The 24305-nt window shown below is 46.1% G+C and overlaps 47 non-coding genes and 4 pseudogenes across 47 annotated transcripts; all 51 read left to right on the top strand.

Annotated features, from left to right (window-relative positions):
• The first annotated feature begins 336 nt into the window (after positions 1–336).
• On the top strand, positions 337–455 carry LOC148858847 (5S ribosomal RNA; annotated as a pseudogene).
• Positions 456–813: 358 nt separating this feature from the next.
• Positions 814–929, top strand: LOC148858846 (5S ribosomal RNA). The gene has a single exon (XR_016097225.1). It is a non-coding gene; the product is annotated as a 5S ribosomal RNA (ribosomal RNA).
• A 359-nt stretch (positions 930–1288) lies between these two features.
• Positions 1289–1407, top strand: LOC148858845 (5S ribosomal RNA). The gene has a single exon (XR_016096882.1). It is a non-coding gene; the product is annotated as a 5S ribosomal RNA (ribosomal RNA).
• A 359-nt stretch (positions 1408–1766) lies between these two features.
• On the top strand, positions 1767–1885 carry LOC148858844 (5S ribosomal RNA). The gene has a single exon (XR_016096871.1). It is a non-coding gene; the product is annotated as a 5S ribosomal RNA (ribosomal RNA).
• Positions 1886–2244: 359 nt separating this feature from the next.
• LOC148858843 (5S ribosomal RNA) lies at positions 2245–2363 on the top strand. The gene has a single exon (XR_016096860.1). It is a non-coding gene; the product is annotated as a 5S ribosomal RNA (ribosomal RNA).
• Positions 2364–2722: 359 nt separating this feature from the next.
• LOC148858842 (5S ribosomal RNA) lies at positions 2723–2841 on the top strand. The gene has a single exon (XR_016096848.1). It is a non-coding gene; the product is annotated as a 5S ribosomal RNA (ribosomal RNA).
• A 358-nt stretch (positions 2842–3199) lies between these two features.
• LOC148858841 (5S ribosomal RNA) lies at positions 3200–3318 on the top strand. Its single transcript, XR_016096478.1, has one exon. It is a non-coding gene; the product is annotated as a 5S ribosomal RNA (ribosomal RNA).
• A 359-nt stretch (positions 3319–3677) lies between these two features.
• Positions 3678–3796, top strand: LOC148858840 (5S ribosomal RNA). Its single transcript, XR_016095687.1, has one exon. It is a non-coding gene; the product is annotated as a 5S ribosomal RNA (ribosomal RNA).
• A 359-nt stretch (positions 3797–4155) lies between these two features.
• On the top strand, positions 4156–4274 carry LOC148858839 (5S ribosomal RNA). Its single transcript, XR_016096672.1, has one exon. It is a non-coding gene; the product is annotated as a 5S ribosomal RNA (ribosomal RNA).
• A 358-nt stretch (positions 4275–4632) lies between these two features.
• Positions 4633–4751, top strand: LOC148858838 (5S ribosomal RNA). The gene has a single exon (XR_016097668.1). It is a non-coding gene; the product is annotated as a 5S ribosomal RNA (ribosomal RNA).
• Positions 4752–5110: 359 nt separating this feature from the next.
• Positions 5111–5229, top strand: LOC148858837 (5S ribosomal RNA). The gene has a single exon (XR_016095809.1). It is a non-coding gene; the product is annotated as a 5S ribosomal RNA (ribosomal RNA).
• Positions 5230–5588: 359 nt separating this feature from the next.
• LOC148858836 (5S ribosomal RNA) lies at positions 5589–5707 on the top strand. Its single transcript, XR_016097431.1, has one exon. It is a non-coding gene; the product is annotated as a 5S ribosomal RNA (ribosomal RNA).
• Positions 5708–6066: 359 nt separating this feature from the next.
• LOC148858835 (5S ribosomal RNA) lies at positions 6067–6185 on the top strand. The gene has a single exon (XR_016097597.1). It is a non-coding gene; the product is annotated as a 5S ribosomal RNA (ribosomal RNA).
• Positions 6186–6543: 358 nt separating this feature from the next.
• Positions 6544–6662, top strand: LOC148858834 (5S ribosomal RNA). The gene has a single exon (XR_016097113.1). It is a non-coding gene; the product is annotated as a 5S ribosomal RNA (ribosomal RNA).
• Positions 6663–7021: 359 nt separating this feature from the next.
• Positions 7022–7140, top strand: LOC148858833 (5S ribosomal RNA). The gene has a single exon (XR_016096322.1). It is a non-coding gene; the product is annotated as a 5S ribosomal RNA (ribosomal RNA).
• Positions 7141–7499: 359 nt separating this feature from the next.
• Positions 7500–7618, top strand: LOC148858832 (5S ribosomal RNA). Its single transcript, XR_016095828.1, has one exon. It is a non-coding gene; the product is annotated as a 5S ribosomal RNA (ribosomal RNA).
• A 358-nt stretch (positions 7619–7976) lies between these two features.
• On the top strand, positions 7977–8095 carry LOC148858831 (5S ribosomal RNA). Its single transcript, XR_016097443.1, has one exon. It is a non-coding gene; the product is annotated as a 5S ribosomal RNA (ribosomal RNA).
• A 358-nt stretch (positions 8096–8453) lies between these two features.
• LOC148858830 (5S ribosomal RNA) lies at positions 8454–8572 on the top strand. The gene has a single exon (XR_016096837.1). It is a non-coding gene; the product is annotated as a 5S ribosomal RNA (ribosomal RNA).
• Positions 8573–8931: 359 nt separating this feature from the next.
• LOC148858829 (5S ribosomal RNA) lies at positions 8932–9050 on the top strand. Its single transcript, XR_016096826.1, has one exon. It is a non-coding gene; the product is annotated as a 5S ribosomal RNA (ribosomal RNA).
• A 359-nt stretch (positions 9051–9409) lies between these two features.
• LOC148858828 (5S ribosomal RNA) lies at positions 9410–9527 on the top strand (annotated as a pseudogene).
• Positions 9528–9886: 359 nt separating this feature from the next.
• On the top strand, positions 9887–10005 carry LOC148858827 (5S ribosomal RNA). Its single transcript, XR_016095685.1, has one exon. It is a non-coding gene; the product is annotated as a 5S ribosomal RNA (ribosomal RNA).
• Positions 10006–10364: 359 nt separating this feature from the next.
• LOC148858826 (5S ribosomal RNA) lies at positions 10365–10483 on the top strand. Its single transcript, XR_016096224.1, has one exon. It is a non-coding gene; the product is annotated as a 5S ribosomal RNA (ribosomal RNA).
• Positions 10484–10842: 359 nt separating this feature from the next.
• On the top strand, positions 10843–10961 carry LOC148858825 (5S ribosomal RNA). Its single transcript, XR_016095808.1, has one exon. It is a non-coding gene; the product is annotated as a 5S ribosomal RNA (ribosomal RNA).
• A 359-nt stretch (positions 10962–11320) lies between these two features.
• On the top strand, positions 11321–11439 carry LOC148858824 (5S ribosomal RNA). Its single transcript, XR_016097429.1, has one exon. It is a non-coding gene; the product is annotated as a 5S ribosomal RNA (ribosomal RNA).
• A 359-nt stretch (positions 11440–11798) lies between these two features.
• LOC148858823 (5S ribosomal RNA) lies at positions 11799–11917 on the top strand. The gene has a single exon (XR_016097232.1). It is a non-coding gene; the product is annotated as a 5S ribosomal RNA (ribosomal RNA).
• A 138-nt stretch (positions 11918–12055) lies between these two features.
• Positions 12056–12174, top strand: LOC148858822 (5S ribosomal RNA; annotated as a pseudogene).
• Positions 12175–12532: 358 nt separating this feature from the next.
• LOC148858821 (5S ribosomal RNA) lies at positions 12533–12651 on the top strand. The gene has a single exon (XR_016096815.1). It is a non-coding gene; the product is annotated as a 5S ribosomal RNA (ribosomal RNA).
• A 359-nt stretch (positions 12652–13010) lies between these two features.
• On the top strand, positions 13011–13129 carry LOC148858820 (5S ribosomal RNA). The gene has a single exon (XR_016096804.1). It is a non-coding gene; the product is annotated as a 5S ribosomal RNA (ribosomal RNA).
• A 358-nt stretch (positions 13130–13487) lies between these two features.
• LOC148858819 (5S ribosomal RNA) lies at positions 13488–13606 on the top strand. The gene has a single exon (XR_016097054.1). It is a non-coding gene; the product is annotated as a 5S ribosomal RNA (ribosomal RNA).
• A 358-nt stretch (positions 13607–13964) lies between these two features.
• LOC148858818 (5S ribosomal RNA) lies at positions 13965–14083 on the top strand. The gene has a single exon (XR_016096793.1). It is a non-coding gene; the product is annotated as a 5S ribosomal RNA (ribosomal RNA).
• Positions 14084–14442: 359 nt separating this feature from the next.
• On the top strand, positions 14443–14561 carry LOC148858817 (5S ribosomal RNA). Its single transcript, XR_016095684.1, has one exon. It is a non-coding gene; the product is annotated as a 5S ribosomal RNA (ribosomal RNA).
• A 358-nt stretch (positions 14562–14919) lies between these two features.
• Positions 14920–15038, top strand: LOC148858816 (5S ribosomal RNA). The gene has a single exon (XR_016096477.1). It is a non-coding gene; the product is annotated as a 5S ribosomal RNA (ribosomal RNA).
• Positions 15039–15397: 359 nt separating this feature from the next.
• On the top strand, positions 15398–15516 carry LOC148858815 (5S ribosomal RNA). The gene has a single exon (XR_016095683.1). It is a non-coding gene; the product is annotated as a 5S ribosomal RNA (ribosomal RNA).
• A 358-nt stretch (positions 15517–15874) lies between these two features.
• On the top strand, positions 15875–15993 carry LOC148858814 (5S ribosomal RNA). Its single transcript, XR_016096025.1, has one exon. It is a non-coding gene; the product is annotated as a 5S ribosomal RNA (ribosomal RNA).
• Positions 15994–16351: 358 nt separating this feature from the next.
• Positions 16352–16470, top strand: LOC148858813 (5S ribosomal RNA). Its single transcript, XR_016096306.1, has one exon. It is a non-coding gene; the product is annotated as a 5S ribosomal RNA (ribosomal RNA).
• A 359-nt stretch (positions 16471–16829) lies between these two features.
• Positions 16830–16948, top strand: LOC148858812 (5S ribosomal RNA). Its single transcript, XR_016095807.1, has one exon. It is a non-coding gene; the product is annotated as a 5S ribosomal RNA (ribosomal RNA).
• Positions 16949–17307: 359 nt separating this feature from the next.
• LOC148858811 (5S ribosomal RNA) lies at positions 17308–17426 on the top strand. Its single transcript, XR_016097427.1, has one exon. It is a non-coding gene; the product is annotated as a 5S ribosomal RNA (ribosomal RNA).
• Positions 17427–17785: 359 nt separating this feature from the next.
• Positions 17786–17904, top strand: LOC148858810 (5S ribosomal RNA). The gene has a single exon (XR_016097325.1). It is a non-coding gene; the product is annotated as a 5S ribosomal RNA (ribosomal RNA).
• A 358-nt stretch (positions 17905–18262) lies between these two features.
• Positions 18263–18381, top strand: LOC148858809 (5S ribosomal RNA). Its single transcript, XR_016097112.1, has one exon. It is a non-coding gene; the product is annotated as a 5S ribosomal RNA (ribosomal RNA).
• A 359-nt stretch (positions 18382–18740) lies between these two features.
• Positions 18741–18859, top strand: LOC148858808 (5S ribosomal RNA). The gene has a single exon (XR_016096321.1). It is a non-coding gene; the product is annotated as a 5S ribosomal RNA (ribosomal RNA).
• A 359-nt stretch (positions 18860–19218) lies between these two features.
• Positions 19219–19337, top strand: LOC148858807 (5S ribosomal RNA). The gene has a single exon (XR_016096780.1). It is a non-coding gene; the product is annotated as a 5S ribosomal RNA (ribosomal RNA).
• A 358-nt stretch (positions 19338–19695) lies between these two features.
• LOC148858806 (5S ribosomal RNA) lies at positions 19696–19814 on the top strand. The gene has a single exon (XR_016097441.1). It is a non-coding gene; the product is annotated as a 5S ribosomal RNA (ribosomal RNA).
• Positions 19815–20172: 358 nt separating this feature from the next.
• Positions 20173–20291, top strand: LOC148858805 (5S ribosomal RNA). The gene has a single exon (XR_016096769.1). It is a non-coding gene; the product is annotated as a 5S ribosomal RNA (ribosomal RNA).
• A 359-nt stretch (positions 20292–20650) lies between these two features.
• LOC148858804 (5S ribosomal RNA) lies at positions 20651–20769 on the top strand. The gene has a single exon (XR_016096758.1). It is a non-coding gene; the product is annotated as a 5S ribosomal RNA (ribosomal RNA).
• Positions 20770–21128: 359 nt separating this feature from the next.
• On the top strand, positions 21129–21245 carry LOC148858803 (5S ribosomal RNA; annotated as a pseudogene).
• Positions 21246–21604: 359 nt separating this feature from the next.
• LOC148858802 (5S ribosomal RNA) lies at positions 21605–21723 on the top strand. The gene has a single exon (XR_016095682.1). It is a non-coding gene; the product is annotated as a 5S ribosomal RNA (ribosomal RNA).
• A 359-nt stretch (positions 21724–22082) lies between these two features.
• LOC148858801 (5S ribosomal RNA) lies at positions 22083–22201 on the top strand. Its single transcript, XR_016096024.1, has one exon. It is a non-coding gene; the product is annotated as a 5S ribosomal RNA (ribosomal RNA).
• Positions 22202–22559: 358 nt separating this feature from the next.
• On the top strand, positions 22560–22678 carry LOC148858800 (5S ribosomal RNA). The gene has a single exon (XR_016096305.1). It is a non-coding gene; the product is annotated as a 5S ribosomal RNA (ribosomal RNA).
• Positions 22679–23037: 359 nt separating this feature from the next.
• LOC148858799 (5S ribosomal RNA) lies at positions 23038–23156 on the top strand. Its single transcript, XR_016095806.1, has one exon. It is a non-coding gene; the product is annotated as a 5S ribosomal RNA (ribosomal RNA).
• Positions 23157–23515: 359 nt separating this feature from the next.
• Positions 23516–23634, top strand: LOC148858798 (5S ribosomal RNA). Its single transcript, XR_016097426.1, has one exon. It is a non-coding gene; the product is annotated as a 5S ribosomal RNA (ribosomal RNA).
• Positions 23635–23992: 358 nt separating this feature from the next.
• On the top strand, positions 23993–24111 carry LOC148858797 (5S ribosomal RNA). The gene has a single exon (XR_016096747.1). It is a non-coding gene; the product is annotated as a 5S ribosomal RNA (ribosomal RNA).
• The last annotated feature ends 194 nt before the right edge of the window (positions 24112–24305 follow it).

The raw sequence follows: 24305 nt of genomic DNA, 5'->3' as shown, positions 1-24305 counted from the left end.
GATATACTATTTGCAAATTCCATATGTCGTTTCGGCGAGACAACAGGAAACAACGTGCCGGATACTCGGACCATTTGCGGAACGACTGTCATTACTGAATGGGAACGGTGCAAAATCGGGCTTTTGGCATTCGTCGTGCATTGTGGGCCCCACGATATTACTACATTTATCCGGGGATGCGGCAGATCTGGAAAGGAATAACTCCGCTCACCTGGGAGCTTGTGCACGGTAACCCAGGGAGGAAAGTTGTATACACCGTTTTTTCAAGTCTGAAAGAATTAATGGAGGGGAGCAAGATAGTGAGTGCATAAAGATTAAAGCGAACAAGAAGAAAACCGGTGCGATCATACCAGCACTAATGCACCAGATCCCATCAGAACTCCGAAGTTAAGCGTGCTTGGGCGAGAGTAGTACTAGGATGGGTGACCTCCTGGGACGTCCTCGTGTTGCAACCCAATTTTATTAATATTTTATTTTTGATATACTATTTGCAAATTCCATATGTCGTTTCGGCGAGACAACTAGAAACAACGTGCCGGATACTCGGACCATTTGCGGCACGACCGTCATTACTGAATGGGAACGGTGCAAAACCTTTCTTTTGGCATTCGTCGTGCATTGTGGGCCCCGCGATATTACTACATTTATCCGGGGTAGCGACAGATCTAGAAAGGACTAACTCCGCTCACCTGGGAGCTTGTGCACGGTTACCAAGGGAGGAAAGTTGCATACACCGTTTTTCAAGTCTAATAGAATTAATGGAGGGGAGCAAGATAGTGAGTGCATAAAGATTAAAGCGAACAAGAAGCAAACGGGTGCGATCATACCAGCACTAATGCACCGGATCCCATCAGAACTCCGAAGTTAAGCGTGCTTGGGCGAGAGTAGTACTAGGATGGGTGACCTGGGAAGTCCTCGTGTTGCACCCCAATTTTATTAATATTTTATTTTTGATATACTATATGCAAATTCCATATGTCGTTTCGGCGAGATAACAGGAAACAACGTGCCGGATACTCGGACCATTTGGGGAACGACCGTCATTACTGAATGGGAACGGTGCAAAACAGGGCGTTTGGCATTCGTCGTGCATTGTGGGCCCCATGATATTACAACATTTATCCGGGGATGCGGCAGATCTACAAAGGAATAACTCCGCTCACCTGGGAGCTTGTGCACGGTTACCAAGGGAGGAAAGTTGCATACACCGTTTTTTCAAATCTGAAAGGATTAATGGAGGGGAGCAAAACAGTGAGTGGATAAAGATTTCTGCGAACAAGATGCAAACGGGTGCGATCATACCAGCACTAATGCACCGGATCCCATCAGAACTCCGAAGTTAAGCGTGCTTGGGCGAGAGTAGTACTAGGATGGGTGACCTCCTGGGAAGTCCTCGTGTTGCACCCCAATTTTATTAATATTTTATTTTTGATATACTATTGGCAAATTCCATATGTCGTTTCGGCGAGACAACTGGAAACAACGTGCCGGATACTCGGACCATTTGCGGCACGACCGTCATTACTGAATGGGAACGGTGCAAAACTGGTCTTTTGGCATTCGTAGTGCATTGTGGGCCCCACGATATTACTACATTTATCCGGGGCAGCGACAGATGTAGAAAGGAATAACTCCGGTCACCTGAGAGCTTGTGCACGGTTACCAAGGGAGGAAAGTTGCATACACCGTTTTTTCAAGTCTGAAAGAATTAATGGAGGGGAGCAAGATAGTGAGTGCATAAAGATTAAAGCGAACAAGAAGCAAATGGGTGCGATCATACCAGCACTAATGCACCGGATCCCATCAGAACTCCGAAGTTAAGCGTGCTTGGGCGAGAGTAGTACTAGGATGGGTGACCTCCTGGGAAGTCCTCGTGTTGCACCCCAATTTTATTAATATTTTATATTTGATATACTATTGGCAAATTCCATATGTCGTTTCGGCGAGACAACAGGAAACAACGTGCCGGATACTCGGACCATTTGGGGAACGACCGTCATTACTGAATGGGAACGGTGCAAAACAGGGCGTTTGGCATTCGTCCTGCATTGTGGGCCCCACGAAATTACTACATTTATCCGGGGATGCGGCAGATCTAGAAAGGAATAACTCCGCTCACCTGGGAGCTTGTGCACGGTAACCAAGGGAGGAAAGTTGTATACACCGTTTTTTCAAGTCTGAAAGAATTAACGGAGGGGAGCAAGATAGTGAGTGCATAAAGATTAAAGCGAACAAGAAGCAAACGGGTGCGATCATACCAGCACTAATGCACCGGATCCCATCAGAACTCCGAAGTTAAGCGTGCTTGGGCGAGAGTAGTACTAGGATGGGTGACCTCCTGGGAAGTCCTCGTGTTGCACCCCAATTTTATTAATATTTTATATTTGATATACTATTGGCAAATTCCATATGTCATTTCGGCGAGACAACTGGAAACAACGTGCCGAATACTCGGACCATTTGCGGCACGACCGTCATTACTGAATGGGAACGGTGCAAAACCGGTCTTTTGGCATTCATAGTGCATTGTGGGCCCCACGATATTACTACATTTACCCGGGGCAGCGACAGATCTAGAAAGGAATAACTCCGCTCACCTGGGATCTTGTGCACGGTTACCAAGGGAGGAAAGTTGCATACACCGGTTTTTCAAATCTGAAAGAATTAATGGAGGGGAGCAAGATAGTGAGTGCATAAAGATTAAAGCGAACAAGAAGCAAACGGGTGCGATCATACCAGCACTAATGCACCGGATCCCATCAGAACTCCGAAGTTAAGCGTGCTTGGGCGAGAGTAGTACTAGGATGGGTGACCTCCTGGGAAGTCCTCGTGTTGCACCCCAATTTTATTAATATTTTATTTTTGATATACTATTGGCAAATTCCATATGTCGTTTCGGCGAGACAACAGGAAACAATGTGTCGGATACTCGGACCATTTGCGGAACGACTGTCATTACTGAATGGGAACGGTGCAAAACCGGGCTTTTGGCATTCGTCGTGCATTGTGGGCCCCGTGATATTACTACATTTATCCGAGGATGCGGCAGATCTAGAAAGGAATAACTCCGCTCACCTGAAGCTTGTGCACGGTAACCAAGGGAGGAAAGTTGCATACACCGTTTTTTCAAGTCTGAAAGAATTAATGGAGGGGAGCAAGATAGTGAGTGCATAAAGATTAAAGCGAACAAGAAGAAAACGGGTGCGATCATACCAGCACTAATGCACCGGATCCCATCAGAACTCCGAAGTTAAGCGTGCTTGGGCGAGAGTAGTACTAGGATGGGTGACCTCCTGGGAAGTCCTCATGTTGCACCCCAATTTTATTAATATTTTATTTTTGATATACTATTTGCAAATTGCATATGTCGTTTCGGCGAGACAACTGGAAACAACGTGCCGGATACTCGGACCATTTGCGGCACGACCGTCATTACTGAATGGGAACGGTGCAAAACCGGTCTTTTGGCATTCATAGTGCATTGTGGGCCCCACGATATTACTACATTTATCCGGGGCAGCGACAGATCTAGAAAGGAATAACTCCGCTCACCTGGGAGCTTGTGCACGGTTACCAAGGGAGGAAAGTTGCATACACCGTTTTTTCAAGTCTGAAAGAATTAATGGAGGGGAGCAAGATAGTGAGTGCATAAAGATTAAAGCGAACAAGAAGCAAACGGGTGCGATCATACCAGCACTAATGCACCGGATCCCATCAGATCTCCGAAGTTAAGCGTGCTTGGGCGAGAGTAGTACTAGGATGGGTGACCTCCTGGGAAGTCCTCGTGTTGCACCCCAATTTTATTAATATTTTATTTTTGATATACAATTTGCAAATTCCATATGTCGTTTCGGCGAGACAATAGGAAATAACGTGCCGGATACTCGGACCATTTGCGGAACGACTGTCATTACTGAATGGGAACGGTGCAAAACCGGGCTTTTGGCATTCGTCGTGCATTGTGGGCCCCACGATATTACTACATTTATCCGGGGATGCGGCAGATCTAGAAAGGAATAACTCCGCTCACCTGGGAGCTTGTGCACGGTAACCAAGGGAGGAAAATTGTATACACCGTTTTTTCAAGTCTGAAAGAATTAACGGAGGGGAGAAAGATAATGAGTGCATAAAGATTAAAGCGAACAAGAAGCAAACGGGTGCGATCATACTAGCACTAATGCACCGGATCCCATCAGAACTCCGAAGTTAAGCGTGCTTTGGCGAGGGTAGTACTAGGATGGGTGACCTCCTAGGAAGTCCTCGTGTTGCACCCCAATTTTATTAATATTTTATTTTTGATATACTATTTGCAAATTCCATATGTCGTTTCGGCGAGACAACAGGAAACAACGTGCCGGATACTCGGACCATTTGCGGAACGACTGTCATTACCGAATGGGAACGGTGCAAAACCGGGCTTTTGGCATTCGTCGTGCATTGTGGGCCCCACGATATTACTTCATTTATCCGGGGATGCGGCAGATCTAGAAAGGAATAACTCCGCTCACCTGGGAGCTTGTGCACGGTAACCAAGGGAGGAAAGTTGTATACACCGTTTTTTCAAGTCTGAAAGAATTAACGGAGGGGAGCAAGATAATGAGTGCATAAAGATTAAAGCGAACAAAAGCAAACGGGTGCGATCATACTAGTACTAATGCACCGGATCCCATCAGAACTCCGAAGTTAAGCGTGCTTGGGCGAGAGTAGTACTAGGATGCGTGACCTCCTGGGAAGTCCTCGTGTTGCACCCCAATTTTATTAATATTTTATTTTTGATATACTATTTGCAAATTCCATATGTCGTTTCGGCGAGACAACAGGAAACAACGTGCCGGATACTCGGACCATTTGCGGAACGACGGTCATTACTGAATGGGAACGGTGCAAAACCGGGCTTTTGGCATTCGTCGTGCATTGTGGGCCCCACGATATTACTACATTTATCCGGGGATGCGGCAGATCTAGAAAGGAATAACTCCGCTCACCTGGGAGCTTGTGCACGGTAACCCAGGGAGGAAAGTTGTATACACCGTTTTTTCAAGTCTGAAAGAATTAACGGAGGGGAGCAAGATAATGAGTGCATAAAGATTAAAGCGAACAAGAACCAAACGGGTGCGATCATACTAGCACTAATGCACCGGATCCCATCAGAACTCCGAAGTTAAGCGTGCTTGGGCGAGAGTAGTACTAGGATGGGTGACCTCCTGGGAAGTCCTCGTGTTGCACCCCAATTTTATTAATATTTTATTTTTGATATAGTATTTGCAAATTCTATATGTCGTTTCGGCGAGACAACAGGAAACAACGTGCCGGATACTCGGACCATTTGCGGAACGACTGTTATTACTGAATGGGAACGGTGCAAAACCGGGCTTTTGGCATTCGTCGTGCATTGTGGGCCCCACGATATTACTACATTTATCCGGGAATGCGGCAGATCTAGAAAGGAATAACTCCGCTCACCTGGGAGCTTGTGCACGGTAACCAAGGGAGGAAAGTTGCATACACCGTTTTTTCAAATCTGAAATAATTAATGGAGGGGAGCAAGATAGTGAGTGCATAAAGATTAAAGCGAACAAGAAGAAAACGGGTGCGATCATACCAGCACTAATGCACCGGATCCCATCAGAACTCCGAATTTAAGCGTGCTTGGGCGAGAGTAGTACTAGGATGGGTGACCTCCTGGGAAGTCCTCATGTTGCACCCCAATTTTATTAATATTTTATTTTTGATATACTATTTGCAAATTCCATATGTCGTTTCGGCGAGACAACTGGAAACAACGTGCCGGATACTCGGACCATTTGCGGCACGACCGTCATTACTGAATGGGAACGGTGCAAAACCGGTCTTTTGGCATTCATAGTGCATTGTGGGCCCCACGATATTACTACATTTATCCGGGGCAGCGACAGATCTAGAAAGGAATAACTCCGCTCACCTGGGAGCTTGTGCACGGTTACCAAGGGAGGAAAGTTGCATACACCGTTTTTTCAAGTCTGAAAGAATTAATGGAGGGGAGCAAGATAGTGAGTGCATAAAGATTAAAGCGAACAAGAAGCAAACGGGTGCGATCATACCAGCACTAATGCACCAGATCCCATCAGAACTCCAAAGTTAAGCGTGCTTGGGCGAGAGTAGTACTAGGATGGTTGACCTCCTGGGAAGTCCTCGTGTTGCACCCCAATTTTATTAATATTTTATATTTGATATACTATTGGCAAATTCCATATGTCGTTTCGGCGAGACAACAGGAAACAACGTGCCGGATACTCGGACCATTTGGGGAACGACCGTCATTACTGAATGGGAACGGTGCAAGACAGGGCGTTTGGCATTCGTCGTGCATTGTGGGCCCCATGATATTACTACATTTATCCGGGGATGCGGCAGATCTAGAAAGGAATAAATCCGCTCACCTGGGAGCTTGTGCACGGTAACCAAGGGAGGAAAGTTGTATACACCGTTTTTTCAAGTCTGAAAGAATTAACGGAGGGGAGCAAGATAATGAGTGCATAAAGATTAAAGCGAACAAAAGCAAACGGGTGCGATCATACTAGTAGTAATGCACCGGATCCCATCAGAACTCCGAAGTTAAGCGTGCTTGGGCGAGAGTAGTACTAGGATGGGTGACCTCCTGGGAAGTCCTCGTGTTGCACCCCAATTTTAGTAATATTTTATTTTTGATATACTATTTGCAAATTCCATATGTCGTTTCGGCGAGACAACAGGAAACAACGTGCCGGATACTCGGACCATTTGCGGCACGACCGTCATTACTGAATGGGAACGGTGCAAAACCGGTCTTTTGGCATTCATAGTGCATTGTGGGCCCCACGATATTAAAACATTTATCCGGGGCAGCGACAGATCTAGAAAGGAATAACTCCGCTCACCTGGGATCTTGTGCACGGTAACCAAGGGAGGAAAGTTGCATACACCGGTTTTTCAAATCTGAAAGAATTAATGGAGGGGAGCAAGATAGTGAGTGCATAAAGATTAAAGCGAACAAGAAGCAAACGGGTGCGATCATACCAGCACTAATGCACCGGATCCCATCAGAACTCCGAAATTAAGCGTGCTTGGGCGAGAGTAGTACTAGGATGGGTGACCTCCTGGGAAGTCCTCGTGTTGCACCCCAATTTTATTAATATTTTATATTTGATATACTATTGGCAAATTCCATATGTCGTTTCGGCGAGACAACTGGAAACAACGTGCCGGATACTCGGACCATTTGCGGCAAGACCGTCATTACTGAATGGGAACGGTGCAAAACCGGTCTTTTGGCATTCATAGTGCATTGTCGGCCCCACGATATTACTACATTTACCCGGGGCAGCGACAGATCTAGAAAGGAATAACTCCGCTCACCTGGGATCTTGTGCACGGTTACCAAGGGAGGAAAGTTGCATACACCGGTTTTTCAAATCTGAAAGAATTAATGGAGGGGAGCAAGATAGTGAGTGCATAAAGATTAAAGCGAACAAGAAGCAAACGGGTGCGATCATACCAGCACTAATGCACCGGATCCCATCAGAACTCTGAAGTTAAGCGTGCTTGGGCGAGAGTAGTACTAGGATGGGTGACCTCCTGGGAAGTCCTCGTGTTGCACCCCAATTTTATTAATATTTTATTTTTGATATACTATTGGCAAATTCCATATGTCGTTTCGGCGAGACAACAGGAAACAATGTGCCGGATACTCGGACCATTTGCGGAACGACTGTCATTACTGAATGGGAACGGTGCAAAACCGGGCTTTTGGCATTCGTCGTGCATTGTGGGCCCCGTGATATTACTACATTTATCCGAGGACGCGGCAGATCTAGAAAGGAATAACACCGCTCACCTGAAGCTCGTGCACGGTAACCAAGGGAGGAAAGTTGCATACACCATTTTTTCAAGTCTGAAAGAATTAATGGAGGGGAGCAAGATAGTGAGTGCATAAAGATTAAAGCGAACAAGAAGAAAACGTGTGCGATCATACCAGCACTAATGCACCGGATCCCATAAGAACTCCGAAGTTAAGCGTGCTTGGGCGAGAGTAGTACTAGGATGGGTGACCTCCTGGGAAGTCCTCATGTTGCACCCCAATATTATTAATATTTTATTTTTGATATACTATTTGCAAATTCCATATGTCGTTTCGGCGAGACAACTGGAAACAACGTGCCGGATACTCGGACCATTTGCGGCACGACCGTCATTACTGAATGGGAACGGTGCAAACCGGTCTTTTGGCATTCATAGTGCATTGTCGGCCCCACGATATTACTACATTTATCCGGGGCAGCGACAGATCTAGAAAGGAATAACTCCGCTCACCTGGGATCTTGTGCACGGTTACCAAGGGAGGAAAGTTGCATACACCGGTTTTTCAAATCTGAAAGAATTAATGGAGGGGAGCAAGATAGTGAGTGCATAAAGATTAAAGCGAACAAGAAGCAAACGGGTGCGATCATACCAGCACTAATGCACCGGATCCCATCAGAACTCCGAAGTTAAGCGTGCTTGGGCGAGAGTAGTACTAGGATGGGTGACCTCCTGGGAAGTCCTCGTGTTGCACCCCAATTTTATTAATATTTTATATTTCATATACTATTGGCAAATTCCGTATGTCGTTTCGGCGAGACAACTGGAAACAACGTGCCGGATACTCGGACCATTTGCGGCAAGACCGTCATTACTGAATGGGAACGGTGCAAAACCGGTCTTTTGGCATTCATAGTGCATTGTGGGCCCCACGATATTACTACATTTACCCGGGGCAGCGACAGATGTAGAAAGGAATAACTCCGCTCACCTGGGATCTTGTGCACGGTTACCAAGGGAGGAAAGTTGCATACACCGGTTTTTCAAATCTGAAAGAATTAATGGAGGGGAGCAAGATAGTGAGTGCATAAAGATTAAAGCGAACAAGAAGCAAACGGGTGCGATCATACCAGCACTAATGCACCGGATCCCATCAGAACTCCGAAGTTAAGCGTGCTTGGGCGAGAGTAGTACTAGGATGGGTGACCTCCTGGGAAGTCCTCGTGTTGCACCCCAATTTTATTAATATTTTATATTTGATATACTATTGGCAAATTCCATATGTCGTTTCGGCGAGACAACTGGAAACAACGTGCCGGATACTCGGACCATTTGCGGCAAGACCGTCATTACTGAATGGGAACGGTGCAAAACCGGTCTTTTGGCATTCATAGTGCATTGTCGGCCCCACGATATTACTACATTTACCCGGGGCAGCGACAGATCTAGAAAGGAATAACTCCGCTCACCTGGGAGCTTGTGCACGGTAACCAAGGGAGGAAAGTTGTATACACCGTTTTTTCAAGTCTGAAAGAATTAACGGAGGGGAGCAAGATAATGAGTGCATAAAGATTAAAGCGAACAAGAAGAAAACGGGTGCGATCATACTCCACTAATGCACCGGATCCCATCAGAACTCCGAAGTTAAGCGTGCTTGGGCGAGAGTAGTACTAGGATGGGTGACCTCCTGGGAAGTCCTCATGTTGCACCCCAATTTTATTAATATTTTATTTTTGATATACTATTTGCAAATTCCATATGTCGTTTCGGCGAGACAACTGGAAACAACGTGCCGGATACTCGGACCATTTGCGGCACGACCGTCATTACTGAATGGGAACGGTGCAAAACCGGTCTTTTGGCATTCATAGTGCATTGTGGGCCCCACGATATTACTACATTTATCCGGGGCAGCGACAGATCTAGAAAGGAATAACTCCGCTCACCTGGGAGCTTGTGCACGGTTACCAAGGGAGGAAAGTTGCATACACCGTTTTTTCAAGTCTGAAAGAATTAATGGAGGGGAGCAAGATAGTGAGTGCATAAAGATTAAAGCGAACAAGAAGCAAACGGGTGCGATCATACCAGCACTAATGCACCGGATCCCATCAGATCTCCGAAGTTAAGCGTGCTTGGGCGAGAGTAGTACTAGGATGGGTGACCTCCTGGGAAGTCCTCGTGTTGCACCCCAATTTTATTAATATTTTATTTTTGATATACAATTTGCAAATTCCATATGTCGTTTCGGCGAGACAACAGGAAATAACGTGCCGGATACTCGGACCATTTGCGGAACGACTGTCATTACTGAATGGGAACGGTGCAAAACCGGGCTTTTGGCATTCGTCGTGCATTGTGGGCCCCACGATATTACTACATTTATCCGGGGATGCGGCAGATCTAGAAAGGAATAACTCCGCTCACCTGGGAGCTTGTGCACGGTAACCAAGGGAGGAAAGTTGTATACACCGTTTTTTCAAGTCTGAAAGAATTAACGGAGGGGAGCAAGATAATTAGTGCATAAAGATTAAAGCGAACAAGAAGCAAACGGGTGCGATCATACCAGCACTAATGCACCGGATCCCATCAGAACTCCGAAGTTAAGCGTGCTTTGGCGAGGGTAGTACTAGGATGGGTGACCTCCTGGGAAGTCCTCGTGTTGCACCCCAATTTTATTAATATTTTATTTTTGATATACTATTTGCAAATTCCATATGTCGTTTCGGCGAGACAACAGGAAACAACGTGCCGGATACTCGGACCATTTGCGGAACGACTGTCATTACCGAATGGGAACGGTGCAAAACCGGGCTTTTGGCATTCGTCGTGCATTGTGGGCCCCACGATATTACTACATTTATCCGGGGATGCGGCAGATCTAGAAAGGAATAACTCCGCTCACCTGGGAGCTTGTGCACGGTAACCCAGGGAGGAAAGTTGTATACACCGTTTTTTCAAGTCTGAAAGAATTAACGGAGGGGAGCAAGATAATGAGTGCATAAAGATTAAAGCGAACAAGAACCAAACGGGTGCGATCATACTAGCACTAATGCACCGGATCCCATCAGAACTCCGAAGTTAAGCGTGCTTGGGCGAGAGTAGTACTAGGATGGGTGACCTCCTGGGAAGTCCTCGTGTTGCACCCCAATTTTATTAATATTTTATTTTTGATATAGTATTTGCAAATTCTATATGTCGTTTCGGCGAGACAACAGGAAACAACGTGCCGGATACTCGGACCATTTGCGGAACGACTGTCATTACTGAATGGGAACGGTGCAAAACCGGGCTTTTGGCATTCGTCGTGCATTGTGGGCCCCACGATATTACTACATTTATCCGGGAATGCGGCAGATCTAGAAAGGAATAACTCCGCTCACCTGGGAGCTTGTGCACGGTAACCAAGGGAGGAAAGTTGCATACACCGTTTTTTCAAATCTGAAATAATTAATGGAGGGGAGCAAGATAGTGAGTGCATAAAGATTAAAGCGAACAAGAAGAAAACGGGTGCGATCATACCAGCACTAATGCACCGGATCCCATCAGAACTCCGAATTTAAGCGTGCTTGGGCGAGAGTAGTACTAGGATGGGTGACCTCCTGGGAAGTCCTCATGTTGCACCCCAATTTTATTAATATTTTATTTTTGATATACTATTTGCAAATTCCATATGTCGTTTCGGCGAGACAACTGGAAACAACGTGCCGGATACTCGGACCATTTGCGGCACGACCGTCATTACTGAATGGTAACGGTGCAAAACCGGTCTTTTGGCATTCATAGTGCATTGTGGGCCCCACGATATTACTACATTTATCCGGGGCAGCGACAGATCTAGAAAGGAATAACTCCGCTCACCTGGGAGCTTGTGCACGGTTACCAAGGGAGGAAAGTTGCATACACCGTTTTTTCAAGTCTGAAAGAATTAATGGAGGGGAGCAAGATAGTGAGTGCATAAAGATTAAAGCGAACAAGAAGCAAACGGGTGCGATCATACCTGCACTAATGCACCAGATCCCATCAGAACTCCAAAGTTAAGCGTGCTTGGGCGAGAGTAGTACTAGGATGGGTGACCTCCTGGGAAGTCCTCGTGTTGCACCCCAATTTTATTAATATTTTATATTTGATATACTATTGGCAAATTCCATATGTCGTTTCGGCGAGACAACAGGAAACAACGTGCCGGATACTCGGACCATTTGGGGAACGACCGTCATTACTGAATGGGAACGGTGCAAGACAGGGCGTTCATACCAGCACTAATGCACCAGATCCCATCAGAACTCCAAAGTTAAGCGTGCTTGGGCGAGAGTAGTACTAGGATGGGTGACCTCCTGGGAAGTCCTCGTGTTGCACCCCAATTTTATTAATATTTTATATTTGATATACTATTGGCAAATTCCATATGTCGTTTCGGCGAGACAACAGGAAACAACGTGCCGGATACTCGGACCATTTGGGGAACGACCGTCATTACTGAATGGGAACGGTGCAAGACAGGGCGTTTGGCATTCGTCGTGCATTGTGGGCCCCATGATATTACTACATTTATCCGGGGATGCGGCAGATCTAGAAAGGAATAAATCCGCTCACCTGGGAGCTTGTGCACGGTTACCAAGGGAGGAAAGTTGCATACACCGTTTTTTCAAGTCTGAAAGAATTAACGGAGGGGAGCAAGATAATGAGTGCATAAAGATTAAAGCGAACAAAAGCAAACGGGTGCGATCATACCAGCACTAATGCACCGGATCCCATCAGAACTCCGAAGTTAAGCGTGCTTGGGCGAGAGTAGTACTAGGATGGGTGACCTCCTGGGAAGTCCTCGTGTTGCACCCCAATTTTAGTAATATTTTATTTTTGATATACTATTTGCAAATTCCATATGTCGTTCCGGCGAGACAACTGGAAACAACGTGCCGGATACTCGGACCATTTGCGGCACGACCGTCATTACTGAATGGGAACGGTGCAAAACCGGTCTTTTGGCATTCATAGTGCATTGTGGGCCCCACGATATTAAAACATTTATCCGGGGCAGCGACAGATCTAGAAAGGAATAACTCCGCTCACCTGGGATCTTGTGCACGGTTACCAAGGGAGGAAAGTTGCATACACCGGTTTTTCAAATCTGAAAGAATTAATGGAGGGGAGCAAGATAGTGAGTGCATAAAGATTAAAGCGAACAAGAAGCAAACGGGTGCGATCATACCAGCACTAATGCACCGGATCCCATCAGAACTCCGAAGTTAAGCGTGCTTGGGCGAGAGTAGTACTAGGATGGGTGACCTCCTGGGAAGTCCTCGTGTTGCACCCCAATTTTATTAATATTTTATTTTTGATATACTATTGGCAAATTCCATATGTCGTTTCGGCGAGACAACAGGAAACAATGTGCCGGATACTCGGACCATTTGCGGAACGACTGTCATTACTGAATGGGAACGGTGCAAAACCGGGCTTTTGGCATTCGTCGTGCATTGTGGGCCCCGTGATATTACTACATTTATCCGAGGATGCGGCAGATCTAGAAAGGAATAACACCGCTCACCTGAAGCTCGTGCACGGTAACCAAGGGAGGAAAGTTGCATACACCGTTTTTTCAAGTCTGAAAGAATTAATGGAGGGGAGCAAGATAGTGAGTGCATAAAGATTAAAGCGAACAAGAAGAAAACGTGTGCGATCATACCAGCACTAATGCACCGGATCCCATCAGAACTCCGAAGTTAAGCGTGCTTGGGCGAGAGTAGTACTAGGATGGGTGACCTCCTGGGAAGTCCTCATGTTGCACCCCAATATTATTAATATTTTATTTTTGATATACTATTTGCAAATTCCATATGTCGTTTCGGCGAGACAACTGGAAACAACGTGCCGGATACTCGGACCATTTGCGGCACGACCGTCATTACTGAATGGGAACGGTGCAAACCGGTCTTTTGGCATTCATAGTGCATTGTCGGCCCCACGATATTACTACATTTATCCGGGGCAGCGACAGATCTAGAAAGGAATAACTCCGCTAACCTGGGATCTTGTGCACGGTTACCAAGGGAGGAAAGTTGCATACACCGGTTTTTCAAATCTGAAAGAATTAATGGAGGGGAGCAAGATAGTGAGTGCATAAAGATTAAAGCGAACAAGAAGCAAACGGGTGCGATCATACCAGCACTAATGCACCGGATCCCATCAGAACTCCGAAGTTAAGCGTGCTTGGGCGAGAGTAGTACTAGGATGGGTGACCTCCTGGGAAGTCCTCGTGTTGCACCCCAATTTTATTAATATTTTATATTTGATATACTATTGGCAAATTCCGTATGTCGTTTCGGCGAGACAACTGGAAACAACGTGCCGGATACTCGGACCATTTGCGGCAAGACCGTCATTACTGAATGGGAACGGTGCAAAACCGGTCTTTTGGCATTCATAGTGCATTGTCGGCCCCACGATATTACTACATTTACCCGGGGCAGCGACAGATCTAGAAAGGAATAACTCCGCTCACCTGGGATCTTGTGCACGGTTACCAAGGGAGGAAAGTTGCATACACCGGTTTTTCAAATCTGAAAGAATTAATGGAGGGGAGCAAGATAGTGAGTGCATAAAGATTAAAGCGAACAAGAAGCAAACGGGTGCGATCATACCAGCACTAATGCACCGGATCCCATCAGATCTCCGAAGTTAAGCGTGCTTGGGCGAGAGTAGTACTAGGATGGGTGACCTCCTGGGAAGTCCTCGTGTTGCACCCCAATTTTATTAATATTTTATTTTTGATATACAATTTGCAAATTCCATATGTCGTTTCGGCGAGACAACAGGAAATAACGTGCCGGATACTCGGACCATTTGCGGAACGACTGTCATTACTGAATGGGAACGGTGCAAAACCGGGCTTTTGGCATTCGTCGTGCATTGTGGGCCCCGTGATATTACTACATTTATCCGAGGATGCGGCAGATCTAGAAAGGAATAACTCCGCTCACCTGAAGCTTGTGCACGGTAACCAAGGGAGGAAAGTTGCATACACCGTTTTTTCAAGTCTGAAAGAATTAATGGAGGGGAGCAAGATAGTGAGTGCATAAAGATTAAAGCGAACAAGAAGAAAACGGGTGCGATCATACCAGCACTAATGCACCGGATCCCATCAGAACTCCGAAGTTAAGCGTGCTTGGGCGAGAGTAGTACTAGGATGGGTGACCTCCTGGGAAGTCCTCATGTTGCACCCCAATTTTATTAATATTTTATTTTTGATATACTATTTGCAAATTCCATATGTCGTTTCGGCGAGACAACTGGAAACAACGTGCCGGATACTCGGACCATTTGCGGCACGACCGTCATTACTGAATGGGAACGGTGCAAAACCGGTCTTTTGGCATTCATAGTGCATTGTGGGCCCCACGATATTACTACATTTATCCGGGGCAGCGACAGATCTAGAAAGGAATAACTCCGCTCACCTGGGAGCTTGTGCACGGTTACCAAGGGAGGAAAGTTGCATACACCGTTTTTTCAAGTCTGAAAGAATTAATGGAGGGGAGCAAGATAGTGAGTGCATAAAGATTAAAGCGAACAAGAAGCAAACGGGTGCGATCATACCAGCACTAATGCACCGGATCCCATCAGATCTCCGAAGTTAAGCGTGCTTGGGCGAGAGTAGTACTAGGATGGGTGACCTCCTGGGAAGTCCTCGTGTTGCACCCCAATTTTATTAATATTTTATTTTTGATATACAATTTGCAAATTCCATATGTCGTTTCGGCGAGACAACAGGAAATAACGTGCCGGATACTCGGACCATTTGCGGAACGACTGTCATTACTGAATGGGAACGGTGCAAAACCGGGCTTTTGGCATTCGTCGTGCATTGTGGGCCCCACGATATTACTACATTTATCCGGGGATGCGGCAGATCTAGAAAGGAATAACTCCGCTCACCTGGGAGCTTGTGCACGGTAACCAAGGGAGGAAAATTGTATACACCGTTTTTTCAAGTCTGAAAGAATTAACGGAGGGGAGAAAGATAATGAGTGCATAAAGATTAAAGCGAACAAGAAGCAACGGGTGCGATCATACTAGCACTAATGCACCGGATCCCATCAGAACTCCGAAGTTAAGCGTGCTTTGGCGAGGGTAGTACTAGGATGGGTGACCTCCTGGGAAGTCCTCGTGTTGCACCCCAATTTTATTAATATTTTATTTTTGATATACTATTTGCAAATTCCATATGTCGTTTCGGCGAGACAACAGGAAACAACGTGCCGGATACTCGGACCATTTGCGGAACGACTGTCATTACCGAATGGGAACGGTGCAAAACCGGGCTTTTGGCATTCGTCGTGCATTGTGGGCCCCACGATATTACTTCATTTATCCGGGGATGCGGCAGATCTAGAAAGGAATAACTCCGCTCACCTGGGAGCTTGTGCACGGTAACCAAGGGAGGAAAGTTGTATACACCGTTTTTTCAAGTCTGAAAGAATTAACGGAGGGGAGCAAGATAATGAGTGCATAAAGATTAAAGCGAACAAAAGCAAACGGGTGCGATCATACTAGTACTAATGCACCGGATCCCATCAGAACTCCGAAGTTAAGCGTGCTTGGGCGAGAGTAGTACTAGGATGGGTGACCTCCTGGGAAGTCCTCGTGTTGCACCCCAATTTTATTAATATTTTATTTTTGATATACTATTTGCAAATTCCATATGTCGTTTCGGCGAGACAACAGGAAACAACGTGCCGGATACTCGGACCATTTGCGGAACGACGGTCATTACTGAATGGGAACGGTGCAAAACCGGGCTTTTGGCATTCGTCGTGCATTGTGGGCCCCACGATATTACTACATTTATCCGGGGATGCGGCAGATCTAGAAAGGAATAACTCCGCTCACCTGGGAGCTTGTGCACGGTAACCCAGGGAGGAAAGTTGTATACACCGTTTTTTCAAGTCTGAAAGAATTAACGGAGGGGAGCAAGATAATGAGTGCATAAAGATTAAAGCGAACAAGAACCAAACGGGTGCGATCATACTAGCACTAATGCACCGGATCCCATCAGAACTCCGAAGTTAAGCGTGCTTGGGCGAGAGTAGTACTAGGATGGGTGACCTCCTGGGAAGTCCTCGTGTTGCACCCCAATTTTATTAATATTTTATTTTTGATATAGTATTTGCAAATTCTATATGTCGTTTCGGCGAGACAACAGGAAACAACGTGCCGGATACTCGGACCATTTGCGGAACGACTGTCATTACTGAATGGGAACGGTGCAAAACCGGGCTTTTGGCATTCGTCGTGCATTGTGGGCCCCACGATATTACTACATTTATCCGGGAATGCGGCAGATCTAGAAAGGAATAACTCCGCTCACCTGGGAGCTTGTGCACGGTAACCAAGGGAGGAAAGTTGCATACACCGTTTTTTCAAGTCTGAAATAATTAATGGAGGGGAGCAAGATAGTGAGTGCATAAAGATTAAAGCGAACAAGAAGAAAACGGGTGCGATCATACCAGCACTAATGCACCGGATCCCATCAGAACTCCGAATTTAAGCGTGCTTGGGCGAGAGTAGTACTAGGATGGGTGACCTCCTGGGAAGTCCTCATGTTGCACCCCAATTTTATTAATATTTTATTTTTGATATACTATTTGCAAATTCCATATGTCGTTTCGGCGAGACAACTGGAAACAACGTGCCGGATACTCGGACCATTTGCGGCACGACCGTCATTACTGAATGGGAACGGTGCAAAACCGGTCTTTTGGCATTCATAGTGCATTGTGGGCCCCACGATATTACTACATTTATCCGGGGCAGCGACAGATCTAGAAAGGAATAACTCCGCTCACCTGGGAGCTTGTGCACGGTTACCAAGGGAGGAAAGTTGCATACACCGTTTTTTCAAGTCTGAAAGAATTAATGGAGGGGAGCAAGATAGTGAGTGCATAAAGATTAAAGCGAACAAGAAGCAAACGGGTGCGATCATACCAGCACTAATGCACCGGATCCCATGAGAACTCCAAAGTTAAGCGTGCTTGGGCGAGAGTAGTACTAGGATGGTTGACCTCCTGGGAAGTCCTCGTGTTGCACCCCAATTTTATTAATATTTTATATTTGATATACTATTGGCAAATTCCATATGTCGTTTCGGCGAGACAACAGGAAACAACGTGCCGGATACTCGGACCATTTGCGGAACGACTGTCATTACCGAATGGGAACGGTGCAAAACCGGGCTTTTGGCATTCGTCGTGCATTGTGGGCCCCACGATATTACTTCATTTATCCGGGGATGCGGCAGATCTAGAAAGGAATAACTCCGCTCACCTGGGAGCTTGTGCACGGTAACCAAGGGAGGAAAGTTGTATACACCGTTTTTTCAAGTCTGAAAGAATTAACGGAGGGGAGCAAGATAATGAGTGCATAAAGATTAAAGCGAACAAAAGCAAACGGGTGCGATCATACTAGTAGTAATGCACCGGATCCCATCAGAACTCCGAAGTTAAGCGTGCTTGGGCGAGAGTAGTACTAGGATGGGTGACCTCCTGGGAAGTCCTCGTGTTGCACCCCAATTTTAGTAATATTTTATTTTTGATATACTATTTGCAAATTCCATATGTCGTTTCGGCGAGACAACAGGAAACAACGTGCCGGATACTCGGACCATTTGCGGCACGACCGTCATTACTGAATGGGAACGGTGCAAAACCGGTCTTTTGGCATTCATAGTGCATTGTGGGCCCCACGATATTAAAACATTTATCCGGGGCAGCGACAGATCTAGAAAGGAATAACTCCGCTCACCTGGGATCTTGTGCACGGTTACCAAGGGAGGAATGTTGCATACACCGGTTTTTCAAATCTGAAAGAATTAATGGAGGGGAGCAAGATAGTGAGTGCATAAAGATTAAAGCGAACAAGAAGCAAACGGGTGCGATCATACCAGCACTAATGCACCGGATCCCATCAGAACTCCGAAATTAAGCGTGCTTGGGCGAGAGTAGTACTAGGATGGGTGACCTCCTGGGAAGTCCTCGTGTTGCACCCCAATTTTATTAATATTTTATATTTGATATACTATTGGCAAATTCCATATGTCGTTTCGGCGAGACAACTGGAAACAACGTGCCGGATACTCGGACCATTTGCGGCAAGACCGTCATTACTGAATGGGAACGGTGCAAAACCGGTCTTTTGGCATTCATAGTGCATTGTCGGCCCCACGATATTACTACATTTACCCGGGGCAGCGACAGATCTAGAAAGGAATAACTCCGCTCACCTGGGATCTTGTGCACGGTTACCAAGGGAGGAAAGTTGCATACACCGGTTTTTCAAATCTGAAAGAATTAATGGAGGGGAGCAAGATAGTGAGTGCATAAAGATTAAAGCGAACAAGAAGCAAACGGGTGCGATCATACCAGCACTAATGCACCGGATCCCATCAGAACTCCGAAGTTAAGCGTGCTTGGGCGAGAGTAGTACTAGGATGGGTGACCTCCTGGGAAGTCCTCGTGTTGCACCCCAATTTTATTAATATTTTATTTTTGATATACTATTGGCAAATTCCATATGTCGTTTCGGCGAGACAACAGGAAACAATGTGCCGGATACTCGGACCATTTGCGGAACGACTGTCATTACTGAATGGGAACGGTGCAAAACCGGGCTTTTGGCATTCGTCGTGCATTGTGGGCCCCGTGATATTACTACATTTATCCGAGGACGCGGCAGATCTAGAAAGGAATAACACCGCTCACCTGAAGCTCGTGCACGGTAACCAAGGGAGGAAAGTTGCATACACCATTTTTTCAAGTCTGAAAGAATTAATGGAGGGGAGCAAGATAGTGAGTGCATAAAGATTAAAGCGAACAAGAAGAAAACGTGTGCGATCATACCAGCACTAATGCACCGGATCCCATAAGAACTCCGAAGTTAAGCGTGCTTGGGCGAGAGTAGTACTAGGATGGGTGACCTCCTGGGAAGTCCTCATGTTGCACCCCAATATTATTAATATTTTATTTTTGATATACTATTTGCAAATTCCATATGTCGTTTCGGCGAGACAACTGGAAACAACGTGCCGGATACTCGGACCATTTGCGGCACGACCGTCATTACTGAATGGGAACGGTGCAAACCGGTCTTTTGGCATTCATAGTGCATTGTCGGCCCCACGATATTACTACATTTATCCGGGGCAGCGACAGATCTAGAAAGGAATAACTCCGCTCACCTGGGATCTTGTGCACGGTTACCAAGGGAGGAAAGTTGCATACACCGGTTTTTCAAATCTGAAAGAATTAATGGAGGGGAGCAAGATAGTGAGTGCATAAAGATTAAAGCGAACAAGAAGCAAACGGGTGCGATCATACCAGCACTAATGCACCGGATCCCATCAGAACTCCGAAGTTAAGCGTGCTTGGGCGAGAGTAGTACTAGGATGGGTGACCTCCTGGGAAGTCCTCGTGTTGCACCCCAATTTTATTAATATTTTATATTTGATATACTATTGGCAAATTCCGTATGTCGTTTCGGCGAGACAACTGGAAACAACGTGCCGGATACTCGGACCATTTGCGGCAAGACCGTCATTACTGAATGGGAACGGTGCAAAACCGGTCTTTTGGCATTCGTAGTGCATTGTCGGCCCCACGATATTACTACATTTACCCGGGGCAGCGACAGATGTAGAAAGGAATAACTCCGCTCACCTGGGATCTTGTGCACGGTTACCAAGGGAGGAAAGTTGCATACACCGGTTTTTCAAATCTGAAAGAATTAATGGAGGGGAGCAAGATAGTGAGTGCATAAAGATTAAAGCGAACAAGAAGCAAACGGGTGCGATCATACCAGCACTAATGCACCGGATCCCATCAGAACTCCGAAGTTAAGCGTGCTTGGGCGAGAGTAGTACTAGGATGGGTGACCTCCTGGGAAGTCCTCGTGTTGCACCCCAATTTTATTAATATTTTATATTTGATATACTATTGGCAAATTCCATATGTCGTTTCGGCGAGACAACTGGAAACAACGTGCCGGATACTCGGACCATTTGCGGCAAGACCGTCATTACTGAATGGGAACGGTGCAAAACCGGTCTTTTGGCATTCGTAGTGCATTGTCGGCCCCACGATATTACTACATTTACCCGGGGCAGCGACAGATCTAGAAAGGAATAACTCCGCTCACCTGGGAGCTTGTGCACGGTAACCAAGGGAGGAAAGTTGTATACACCGTTTTTTCAAGTCTGAAAGAATTAACGGAGGGGAGCAAGATAGTGAGTGCATAAAGATTAAAGCGAACAAGAAGAAAACGGGTGCGATCATACCCACTAATGCACCGGATCCCATCAGAACTCCGAAGTTAAGCGTGCTTGGGCGAGAGTAGTACTAGGATGGGTGACCTCCTGGGAAGTCCTCATGTTGCACCCCAATTTTATTAATATTTTATTTTTGATATACTATTTGCAAATTCCATATGTCGTTTCGGCGAGACAACTGGAAACAACGTGCCGGATACTCGGACCATTTGCGGCACGACCGTCATTACTGAATGGGAACGGTGCAAAACCGGTCTTTTGGCATTCATAGTGCATTGTGGGCCCCACGATATTACTACATTTATCCGGGGCAGCGACAGATCTAGAAAGGAATAACTCCGCTCACCTGGGAGCTTGTGCACGGTTACCAAGGGAGGAAAGTTGCATACACCGTTTTTTCAAGTCTGAAAGAATTAATGGAGGGGAGCAAGATAGTGAGTGCATAAAGATTAAAGCGAACAAGAAGCAAACGGGTGCGATCATACCAGCACTAATGCACCGGATCCCATCAGATCTCCGAAGTTAAGCGTGCTTGGGCGAGAGTAGTACTAGGATGGGTGACCTCCTGGGAAGTCCTCGTGTTGCACCCCAATTTTATTAATATTTTATTTTTGATATACAATTTGCAAATTCCATATGTCGTTTCGGCGAGACAACAGGAAATAACGTGCCGGATACTCGGACCATTTGCGGAACGACTGTCATTACTGAATGGGAACGGTGCAAAACCGGGCTTTTGGCATTCGTCGTGCATTGTGGGCCCCACGATATTACTACATTTATCCGGGGATGCGGCAGATCTAGAAAGGAATAACTCCGCTCACCTGGGAGCTTGTGCACGGTAACCAAGGGAGGAAAATTGTATACACCGTTTTTTCAAGTCTGAAAGAATTAACGGAGGGGAGAAAGATAATGAGTGCATAAAGATTAAAGCGAACAAGAAGCAAACGGGTGCGATCATACTAGCACTAATGCACCGGATCCCATCAGAACTCCGAAGTTAAGCGTGCTTTGGCGAGGGTAGTACTAGGATGGGTGACCTCCTGGGAAGTCCTCGTGTTGCACCCCAATTTTATTAATATTTTATTTTTGATATACTATTTGCAAATTCCATATGTCGTTTCGGCGAGACAACAGGAAACAACGTGCCGGATACTCGGACCATTTGCGGAACGACTGTCATTACCGAATGGGAACGGTGCAAAACCGGGCTTTTGGCATTCGTCGTGCATTGTGGGCCCCACGATATTACTTCATTTATCCGGGGATGCGGCAGATCTAGAAAGGAATAACTCCGCTCACCTGGGAGCTTGTGCACGGTAACCAAGGGAGGAAAGTTGTATACACCGTTTTTTCAAGTCTGAAAGAATTAACGGAGGGGAGCAAGATAATGAGTGCATAAAGATTAAAGCGAACAAAAGCAAACGGGTGCGATCATACTAGTACTAATGCACCGGATCCCATCAGAACTCCGAAGTTAAGCGTGCTTGGGCGAGAGTAGTACTAGGATGGGTGACCTCCTGGGAAGTCCTCGTGTTGCACCCCAATTTTATTAATATTTTATTTTTGATATACTATTTGCAAATTCCATATGTCGTTTCGGCGAGACAACAGGAAACAACGTGCCGGATACTCGGACCATTTGCGGAACGACGGTCATTACTGAATGGGAACGGTGCAAAACCGGGCTTTTGGCATTCGTCGTGCATTGTGGGCCCCACGATATTACTACATTTATCCGGGGATGCGGCAGATCTAGAAAGGAATAACTCCGCTCACCTGGGAGCTTGTGCACGGTAACCCAGGGAGGAAAGTTGTATACACCGTTTTTTCAAGTCTGAAAGAATTAACGGAGGGGAGCAAGATAATGAGTGCATAAAGATTAAAGCGAACAAGAACCAAACGGGTGCGATCATACTAGCACTAATGCACCGGATCCCATCAGAACTCCGAAGTTAAGCGTGCTTGGGCGAGAGTAGTACTAGGATGGGTGACCTCCTGGGAAGTCCTCGTGTTGCACCCCAATTTTATTAATATTTTATTTTTGATATAGTATTTGCAAATTCTATATGTCGTTTCGGCGAGACAACAGGAAACAACGTGCCGGATACTCGGACCATTTGCGGAACGACTGTCATTACTGAATGGGAACGGTGCAAAACCGGGCTTTTGGCATTCGTCGTGCATTGTGGGCCCCACGATATTACTACATTTATCCGGGAATGCGGCAGATCTAGAAAGGAATAACTCCGCTCACCTGGGAGCTTGTGCACGGTAACCAAGGGAGGAAAGTTGCATACACCGTTTTTTCAAATCTGAAATAATTAATGGAGGGGAGCAAGATAGTGAGTGCATAAAGATTAAAGCGAACAAGAAGAAAACGGGTGCGATCATACCAGCACTAATGCACCGGATCCCATCAGAACTCCGAATTTAAGCGTGCTTGGGCGAGAGTAGTACTAGGATGGGTGACCTCCTGGGAAGTCCTCATGTTGCACCCCAATTTTATTAATATTTTATTTTTGATATACTATTTGCAAATTCCATATGTCGTTTCGGCGAGACAACTGGAAACAACGTGCCGGATACTCGGACCATTTGCGGCACGACCGTCATTACTGAATGGGAACGGTGCAAACCGGTCTTTTGGCATTCATAGTGCATTGTCGGCCCCACGATATTACTACATTTATCCGGGGCAGCGACAGATCTAGAAAGGAATAACTCCGCTCACCTGGGATCTTGTGCACGGTTACCAAGGGAGGAAAGTTGCATACACCGGTTTTTCAAGTCTGAAAGAATTAATGGAGGGGAGCAAGATAGTGAGTGCATAAAGATTAAAGCGAACAAGAAGCAAACGGGTGCGATCATACCAGCACTAATGCACCGGATCCCATCAGAACTCCGAAGTTAAGCGTGCTTGGGCGAGAGTAGTACTAGGATGGGTGACCTCCTGGGAAGTCCTCGTGTTGCACCCCAATTTTATTAATATTTTATATTTGATATACTATTGGCAAATTCCGTATGTCGTTTCGGCGAGACAACTGGAAACAACGTGCCGGATACTCGGACCATTTGCGGCAAGACCGTCATTACTGAATGGGAACGGTGCAAAACCGGTCTTTTGGCATTCATAGTGCATTGTCGGCCCCACGATATTACTACATTTACC

Source organism: Nelumbo lutea, chromosome 4 (genome assembly GCF_056320005.1).
Source record: "Nelumbo lutea isolate HS-2025 chromosome 4, American lotus-T2T, whole genome shotgun sequence".
NCBI classification, from domain to species: domain Eukaryota; kingdom Viridiplantae; phylum Streptophyta; class Magnoliopsida; order Proteales; family Nelumbonaceae; genus Nelumbo; species Nelumbo lutea.
The sequence above is the reverse complement of the archived record's forward strand: the minus strand, read 5'-3'. Positions and strand labels throughout refer to the sequence as shown.